This window comes from Pelmatolapia mariae, linkage group LG9 (genome assembly GCF_036321145.2).
Source record: "Pelmatolapia mariae isolate MD_Pm_ZW linkage group LG9, Pm_UMD_F_2, whole genome shotgun sequence".
NCBI lineage: Eukaryota > Metazoa > Chordata > Actinopteri > Cichliformes > Cichlidae > Pelmatolapia > Pelmatolapia mariae.
Window position 1 is genome coordinate 35,745,994 of NC_086235.1, and position 9,900 is coordinate 35,755,893.

At 41.4% G+C, this 9,900-nt stretch overlaps 1 long non-coding RNA gene across 1 annotated transcript; it reads left to right on the forward strand.

The window, feature by feature from the left end:
* The first annotated feature begins 4,126 nt into the window (after positions 1-4,126).
* On the forward strand, positions 4,127-8,966 carry LOC134634917 (uncharacterized). Its single transcript, XR_010094904.1, has 3 exons — positions 4,127-4,165; positions 5,314-5,419; positions 8,955-8,966. It is a non-coding gene; the product is annotated as an uncharacterized LOC134634917 (long non-coding RNA).
* Positions 8,967-9,900: the final 934 nt, after the last annotated feature.

Consider the following 9,900-nt stretch of genomic DNA (forward strand, 5'->3'; position numbering starts at 1 on the left):
AATGACCAACAAAACATATTTTCTCCTTCATTTCTGTCTAACAATGCTGTATGAAACGTTTCTCGCGCTTAGTATCATGGTTGCTAGGCAACCTGAACGACGAAGGCTAGACCGTCCCATTTCACAAGCCTCTCACTTCCACAGTTAAATCACACAAAGCTCGTGTAGAAACAAACAAACAAATGAACAAAATATGTTCTCCTTCATTTCTGTCAAACAAAGCTGTATGAAACGTTTCCAGCTGTTGCTAGGCAACATGGGCAGCGCGACGGAGGCTAGACCATCCCATTTCACAAGCCTACAAGCCTCGCACTTCCGGCCTTAGTGGTCTTTGAGTACGCGGCCCTTGTGGACCATTAAGGCTGCGTACTTTAAGGCTGCAGAACCTGAATTGGGATACAGCCTATTTAAGGCAGTGGGTCAGTGCTTCTTGTCGCTGGATTGTTCAGTAACCTGATTTAGTGCAGCCATGGCAAATCTTGTGGAGAGAATCAGCTTTTACCCTTTTAAGAGTAAATAAATCTGAAAGCTGTTCCATCCTAAAAGATTACAAAACTGTGTAGTTTGTGATTTTATAAAGGTTTCTGCAGCTTTTGATTTTGCCGCATGTGTGGAAAGGTATGAGTGAGCCTTTGTATCGTACTGTGAGTGATGCTCGTCAGCACACAAACCCAGAGTTTCTCTACAGAAACACAGAGAGAGTTATTCCCTGTACTGTAAGGACACATTCAGCATTGTGCAGTAAACCCAGATCATCCCACATGAATGTGAGTGTGATCGTCAGAGCACCACTGATCAGTGTCAGGTTATAATGTCCACAGTGTACACAAACACTACGTGTAGATGAAATGCTAATTAAAGAAGGACTGTAAGATCTGATATCTCTGTGGAGATTATGCAAGCACCATATGGCGCATGTTTTTGGATAGCTGGAAAAGTACCTGGAAAACAACCCGGAAATATAGGGAGAACATGCAAACTGCTCACAGGAAGAGGCTGAGGTTGCAAAAGCTCCTCCATTCCTCCTGTCAGGTCTGAGCCACTATGCTGCCTATTTTCCAACCCTGCAAACAAACTGGCTGAAAGCTGAACTCTACAGTATGTTGTGGTCCCCTGTGGCTTTAGGTGCTGACATGCCTTCTATCTGTTCTCCAGCATTTTCATTTACAACCGTAAAATATCTCCACATGATGCTCCTCTTTCTCTCTCTCTGCAGCCCAAATTGGTTTTTTGAGAACAGCTGAGTCACGTGACCGCACAGCAGCAAATCACAAAAGGGTAGGAAAAAGGGGGCGGAGCAAAGTGAGTCTCCCGCATAAGAAGAGGTGTTTGCACTAGTGATGGGATTTCCGGCTCTTTTTAGAGAACTGGCTCTTTCGGCTCGGCTCACTAAAAAGAGCCAGCTCTTTCGGCTCCGAACCGGCTCTTCAGGTTGTTTTGTTGCTTTAATTAATTTATTATTACAATAATATAAAATTATGCACAAAAGGAATTACTAATGTAAAAAAAAGTGATTTTATTTATATATGTTTATATATAAATATATACAGTGGCCCCTAGAGACACGTACAAACTCCAAAAAGCACGTACAAACTCTAAAACACATTTCTAGCGTTAACTGAACTTCCAAAACAGAGCTACCTAGATCACTTAAATTACACAGTTGAAAGCATATGTGTATTGTTTGTGTATTTATACACACGCACTCATATATATTCAAATAATTAAAAAAAAAAAAAGTTCATTTACCTCTTACTGCCACACACCGGTCGTTGGTACTTGCTGGCTTGTGTAACAAAAGCTCAACACTGCGCCTAGCATTCTGGAGCACTTCTGTTGTCTTTTGTACATGTTTTGGAATTTTTACGTGCTTCTGAGGCTACGTCCACACGTACACGGGTATTTTTGAAAACAGAGATTTTTCATTTTAAAAAATAATCCCGTCCACATGTAAATGCAGAAATGAAGGAAAACGCTGCTAGGAGCATGCCAAAGCAACAGGTGCCGATATATTCCTAAACGTGTAGAAATGTTGGACAATCAGAAGTCTAGAAGCCTCGGTGGGATATAGTAAACAAAGATGGGGCGTAGAAGCAGAACCGAGTCGTATGTGTGGAGGGACAGTAACTGTGTGTGTATATGTAAGCATTTAAACACTGCAGAGAGTACAATTAACAGTAACAGTATTGTAGAAATTCATTTCACCGAAACAAAACGTGGCGCACAGTGTGACGTCAAAAAAGGCGCACATCTTTGACGCTGCGTTTTCTCCGTTTTCCTCAACCACGCGTAAATGCAAAAACGGAGTTTTCGAAAATATCCACCCTGACAAGCGTTTTTAGAAATCTCCGTTTTCACTGACCGAAAACGCCGTTTACGTGTGGACGAAAGGTGCAAACGCATAGAAAAATCTCCGTTTTCAAAAATACCCGGGTACGTGTGGACGTAGCCTGAGTTTTTATGTGTTTTGGAGTTTTTACGTGCTTCTGAGTTTTTACGTGTTTTGGAGTATGTACGTGCTTCAGGGTTTGTACGTGTTTTGAAGTTTGTACGTGCTGCTTTGTCTCTAGGGGCCACCGTAAATATACTTTTATTTATTCACTCCACATAAAATGTAATAAATAAATCATATAATACAAAAACCAACTAGTCACAGTTCAACTTTTAACTATTTAAATTTTCAGCTTTTTCCTTTTAAACAAATTTAAAATGAAACAACACAAAACACTGCAAACCACAACACAATTAAATATAAATTAAAATATGAAAAAGAAGATGCACATTCTCTGTCATATGGGCCTGAATGAATAAACTTTCTGAATCCTTTATCATCTGCAACTGAAAATAGTTGTGGATGATTACTATACCTTTCTAATGTGACGTTGTCGTCCCTGGCTCTCTTTCTCTCTCTCTCCCTCCCGCTCTGTTCCTGTGCTACTGCCAGTGTAACTACCGCCCCTCCCCCATCTGCCCAGCGCAAAGCACAAGCAGTGTTGCCAACTTAGCGACTTTGTCGATATATTTAGCGAGTTTTCAGACCCCCTTAGCAACTTTTTTTCTAAAAAGCGACTAGCGACAAATCTGGCGACTTTTTCTGGTGTTGTTGGAGACTTATTTATGATGACTTTTTGACGTGAAAGCGCGTATCGCTTTTACTCTCAACAAGCAGCGGGTGCTGCCGTGGGCACCTCGCCCGTTCCAAAGCGCTCACAGGCGGAGGATAGTCCTCACACAGCTGCTATCAGGGCAGAAGATGTGCAAACCTATGCGTCCAAACTGCAAATGAATCGCGCATGAGCAAAGCCGCTGCTCCCGCACTGACTGTAACGCAGTCAGTTCTTCTTTCACTGTTATGCTGTTTTGTGGATCACAAGGTTTAAAACTACATATAAACACCCACACACAAAGTAACTCCACCAGAGTGCCTATTTCGGGTCACTGTTGCCGGTCCAAGCCCGGGTAAAGGAGCAGGGTTGGAATTGTGACATTAAAAAAAAAATTGCTAAAATAAATTTCATTTGTAGTTCTAAATAAACTCTAAATGCATTTAGTACGTTTTCTACTCAACTTTATGTCTCTTCCACGATGTTATTTCTCTCTCCAACAACGTAGGTTACAATTATATTAGCATGACCAATTATGCAAATTAGGCGATGACGTCATTTAGCGACTTCTAGCGACTTTTAGGACAGCCAATAGTGATTTTCTTTACTGAGGAGTTGGCAACACTGAGCACAAGGCTCGCGTGCCGAGTGAAGCGGAAAAAAAGTGCGAGAGAGAGGGTGAGAGAAGGAAAAAAAAAACCACGGCTCCCAATAAGGAGCCGGCTCGCGTCGTTCACGTCAAAGATCCGGCTCTAAGAGCCATTTCGTTCGCGACCGACCCATCACTAGTTTGCACAGACTGAGCTGCTTTTTCATCCACAGAGAGTAATGTCTTAATTTAACAGTAAATTTAGAGGAGAGAACCAAACTAAAGTATCGATCATAAACCACTACCAACGTCTGGATCGATATCTGCATCGATCTGCCCACCCTTGTCTCCTGGATCGTAGCTGAGATCAGCGTGAACCACGTGGGTCTCTGCTCCCTGATCTGTTTCCTGTGTTTGGAAAGAGTTCCAGCTACATCACGGAGTTTCTCTCGGTTTGTGGGCTCATCTAAAGGTAAGCACCGAGCTAACTTTACTGTGAGTTCAGTTCGTGTTGAGTTTAGCTCCTGAATGAGGTCTTCTGCTGCTCTGCTCGGTGTCTGTTCACAGTTTATTGTGAACACGTTGAGAGAAGAGTGAGAGAGTGTTTGGAGAAAAACACCAACTAATCATTAGCTCAGCATGCTGGGAGAAGTTGGAGCAGAAAAGTCTTATCACTGATAAAAGCTCATTGATCAATGACCATGAGTACCTTTCACGAAAAGTTTGGGGAATGGCTGCAATCACAGCATTTGGTCAAATAGCTGGTTGTTGATCAATGGTCATGAGAATTTGCATATTAATGATCAAGGAACTGACCTCCCAGCCCATTGTTCCTTCAGTGGTGCTAGTTTCAGTCATTATGTAAATGTAGTGTTTATAAGATTGGGGAAACCTGCAGTCAGCTGAGACTGAAGAAGTCACTCGGATGAGTGATGAAAATTTCTCCCACTGAAAACGTTACTTCCAGATGAACAGAGTCAAACTTTGGGGAATGGTGGAGTTTGGAGAGAGCCATCATGGGGGCTGGAGAGACTTGTGAAGTGGTGATCAGGTGTGGGCCCCTGTTATTATGAATGGTGGGGGTGGTGGGAGTGGAGGTCTGAAGGAGTTGAAAGTGTGGGGTGGGGGAGTAACAGGTCTGTCCCTGTTTGTGGAAACAGGAGGAGCTGTTCAGGCTGTTGGCTGGGTGTGAATTGTTGATGGAGTCTTTAAACTTGTAGTTGCTGTTTTCCAGACTGAAGCAGAGTCGTTAGCTGAAAACTGGTTTTGGAGGTGCATTCAGGACACCTTCTCAGGCTCTTACAGCCTTACCTGTATCATAACAAAGTGTATAAACCCCAATCCACCTTTAACATGGTCCTTCTCCCAAACCTTCAAATATTACTTTCTGGCCCTGTCATAGTAAAGGGCTGCTTAGAATATTAGAGCCAATGTCACAAAGTTACTCCTGAAGTATAAGTGAGTGAGAGAGTTACCTCACTTTGCAGCACAACACGTCTCACAAGATTTCTACAACCAATCAGAGTGAAATTTGTACTTTGTGTTGTCAGATGAACATATGAGACACTTTGACTCTTCAGTGCAGTGTGGAGCCTAACAAAGATCTGTTTTGTGTCCCAGCTGATCAGCAGGAGGAGAAGAGTCTGACGGAGCAGCAGAGGAACATTTTCAGCCATCTGGACTCAGCTGAGTCACTACAGAGGAAACAATGAGCTCAACACAGAAGGTGAGGAAAATATCACAGTTTCACCAAATAATCAGTCACGTCTAAAACTCTCATACTCCCAACCTGTTATATGACTGTGTTGTATTTTATTATATGCTATGTTTTTATTTTATTTTATATCTATTATGTTTACAAACATCAAGAAGTCACAAGCAAAGAGAGACCACACCATAGCACATGTTTACATAAGGATATTCATCAAAATTATTTATTCATCAAATTTCAAAACCTTTTTAATCACACAAAAAATACATGTGCAAAGCACCACAACAGCAGCCCAATATCAGACAGAACTGTCACATGATGTTAAACATAATGAAGCGCTTCATTATAATTTGTAGATTCAAGCTGCGCTTCATATTTTTGGCCAGCAGATGTCACCAAAGAGGACTGTGTTTAAAAGCTTTGAGTAATGAACCCTTTTTCAATACAAGCTTCAGTGTTTCAGAAAGCTTCATTTGGCCATCACTGAGATAAATAATATTATACCAGTTATCAGTGGAGTCAAAAGTTCACCTATTCTGTACTTACGTAGAAGTACAGATGCTAGTGTTAGGAAATATTCCAATAAAAGTTGAAGTACTGATTCAACTTGTCGATTCATGTGAAAGTAAAAAAGTACGGGCTTTGAAATGTACTCAGAGCAAGAAAGTAAAAGTAGCTCCTTGAAGAACATTTTACCCCGTTTTTATCCAAAGCTAACTGAACCTTGTGCTATATTAATGTAATAATAAAACACAGTCTGATCTGCCATGGCTAGCTGCCTGTGGGCACGTCGCCGCGGCCCCTGTTGCTGCTGCACCATGGCTCGGGGCTCTCCTCAGCTCTTTCCGGGTGGGTGGCACGGCTGCCCCTGTGCTGGTCCTCCTTGGGCTCTGGGGGGCACTAGATGTCTGGGGCCTAGATCTCCTCCATGCCTGTTTTATGTCCTGGGGGGGGGCAGGGTTATCCACTATCGGATAGTTACATGGAGAATCCTTTTGAATGCAAGCACGCTCACGCACACAGGTGTATATACGGGTGTTCAGAGAGACACACTATATCTTCCTTGGCTACTGCCTCAAAGCAAACCGTGCATTGTTGGCCTTGCGTGCTGCTCAGTAACATTCAATATTTATTATTTACTGTTACTTATACTTAAGTTCACTGTGTTATTCTCTTTTTAATTGTTTTCTTCTTTCTGTCCTTCTTTGTTTTTCTGTTCTTCCAGCAGGTGATCCAGTGGATTTTTTTATGTCTTTCCTCACTGTCCCTATTTCCTTCGGTTTTTCTTTCCCTCTCATTTTCTTGAATTTCTCTTTCCTGTGTTTTTCAATTTTTTATCCCCCATTCATGTCTTTTCCATTTGGATCAAAGCCATAATGATCCACTTGGAAAAATAAATCCCTTGGACATTTTCTTTGGCCTACAGACAATAATTCTGATTGTTACGGTGCCAAACTGGACAGGCAAAAAAAAAGAATTACTGGGACTCAGAGGTGGTGGGTTACCACACCAACTGTCTGCCATCTATAATCCAGTTTTGAGATCCCTTCGCAGACGCCTTAACGCCCACCCACATCCTGGGCCTTTTGACCTCAGGAAATCACATGATAGGGTGGGGTTAAGTTTCATAATAGGTTCACCTGAAACCTTGGCTGATTGTGACCCACACCTGTTTTTGCACCATGGCTGGTGTGATTAGGTAGAGGATCAATAGGGGGTCCATGACCCTCTTGGGGGACACTCCCATTAAGTTTAAAATCTGGGACTCTCCACTATTTGACCCTAGAACTGAAGAAGATTCTGGGATGAGAGGTGAAACGTCTTCAAGCAAGCTTGAACACGTTTACCTTCCAAGCTCCTTAGAGTACGATGACCTGAATGACTATGAACCTGTTAACTATTACAGTGGATCTGTTATCATTGAATAAATTAATGCCAGGAATGGGAAATATAAAAAAGCATAGACCTGTAAACATTTTTTACTATTCTGAGTGTGTTAGCATGTTAGCATTAATATTTGTGTACAAGCAGGCACGTGAGGCATGATGTTAGTGTTTGAACAGTCATCCAACCTGTTCTTAATGATTTTTAACACCAGGTTGGATGTAATGTGTTACTACTACCAGTAGGTGGGGATAAGAGACCTTTGAGGTAGTGATGGGTAGATGAGGCCTCATGAAGCGTTTCAGCACATTCCCCAAACTGTATCCATGCTGTGTCAACACAGTGTTGCTGTTTTGCTCCATACTGACACCTGCTGGACCTTAAATATCATTGCAGGCAACTTGAGACTCACAACAGACACTGATTCAATGACCTAGTCATACTTGTACACTGTAAGGTATTGTACTTTCCATGGAATCATTTTATATCTTTTACATTGCAAATATTGTAGACATCTTTAAAATATATTGTGAATGACATTAAGTGAAAATTAAAATGAAAGTATTGTGAATGTAATATTACCCATTTAAATGTAATTGACTCAGAGTTTATTATAAATTTCTATTCAGAAAAATAAGTTTATCCAGTGTTTTTGCATTCAGTCTATTGCGTTTTTTTGACACCATTTCCCCAGCTGGGGTGAAGCTGGGGTACACAAAAACTGTAAAGCCAGGTGGAAAAGGTTCTGATAAGATGTCTTCCTTTTCCCCAGTACGTTAAAGGATCCTCTGATCTTGGAATGTTTCTCTCCGACACTCCACAATACTAAGGGGTTGGCAATCCTTTATAATAAAATTCAGGACTGCCTGGTCCAGAACAGTCTTCCTAGATGCTTGATTTCAAAATAATAAAACACATATTAATTTAAAAAAAATGATGATAAAGCTGTTCAGTGTCTATATAGGCCTACCAGTGTTCATTCTCGGTGTGTTTGTCTCCTCATTTTCATGTTTGGCTCTGTAATGCCTAAACACTGAGGAGGTGCTTTTGTTTGTGTAAGAAAGCTCCGCAGAACAGATGCGACATCTAACCTGCATAAAATGAAATAAATAATTTACACTGCAAGTCACATTGCTGTTTTTCCTATTCTGATAGATTACACTGAAACAAAGACAGACAAACAGTTACCTTATTTGCAGTTAAAAGATCAAAATGATCCCACACAGCAGAAACATTTCTCTTTCTTTCGGGCTCCATTTTCTTATGGAGAGAGATGTGTATTTATTTTTTATTTTTTTATCTTTGCGAGAGTAATTTTGTGGGGGGTTTTTTTTGTTGTTTTTTTGTTGTTTTTTTTGTGTGGCGACTCAGCCCATTGACAGATGCGGATGCATTACCTTTTAAACACAGTTTGGCGCGTTGGCAATGAGCGATACAGCAGCTGTATCGATCACGTGACTTTTTCTTAAAGCACTGATACAGGTTTCTCTGTGAGCTTGATACATGCGCTGGTCAGTGTTGCTGGACCCATCACTACTTTGAGGTGTTTGGTGCCACGCTCCACCTTCAGGTTTAAAACTAGTGTTAATGGAGGGAGTTTGAAGATTCAGTTTGTTCCACGACTGCATTTCACTCACTGCCTGTGTTTGTATCTCTGTCACTGCAGGACCAACATGGACCAAGAAGTCAGCGCTCTCAGGGCCCGACAAACCTCACAGAAGAAAGAGAGAGAGAAAATACAGCTGTGACGAGTGTGGGATGGGTTTTCCTGCTAAGTCTAATCTAAAATGTCATCAGGTCATCCACACTGGAGAGAAACCGTTCAGCTGTGACTTGTGTGGAAAGTCTTTTTCCAGGAAGAGTGGCCTAAAAGCACACCAACTCATCCACAGTGGAGTTAAAGTGTACAGCTGTGATCAGTGTGGCAGAGCTTTTACTCAGCGTAGCCACTTACAGAATCATCTAGTTACCCACTCTGGAATTAAAGTGTACAGCTGTGACATTTGTGGAAAAACTTTCAGCCTGAAACAGAGCCGAAATACACACCTACGCATTCACACTGGACATGATGTGCACTGCTGTGATCAGTGTGGCAAACAGTTTACAACAGACGCACACTTACAACGCCACATGTTTACCCACTCTGAGGAGAGACCTTATAAATGTGACCTGTGTGAGAAGACTTTTAAAGCTCCACATTACCTGAAAACACACCAACAGATCCACACCAGAAAGAGACTCTACAAGTGCAGCTACTGTGAGGTATGTATTTATATTTTTATCTTGTCATTTTTTCAATCTGCTCATCAAATTGTGTTAGCACGATAGCAGTTCTACTGCATTGAAAAGCAGCTCTGGGTGATTATTCCAATTTTCATTTCAGGTATGATTTTTGTTTACACGATCATGAAAAACTAAAAGTGCTAAAAAAAACCCCTTGTTGTTATTTCATTTCCAGGCAGTTTCGTGGTATTTCATGGTATTGTTATTAGTTCAGCATAAATGGCCTTTTGTTTACAGCGGCTCGTTCCTCTGTCAGGTGTGCATGAAATAAAATATAACACAAATGAAAATAAGTACAAAACCAAACCATTCAGTAATCTTCTCTTATG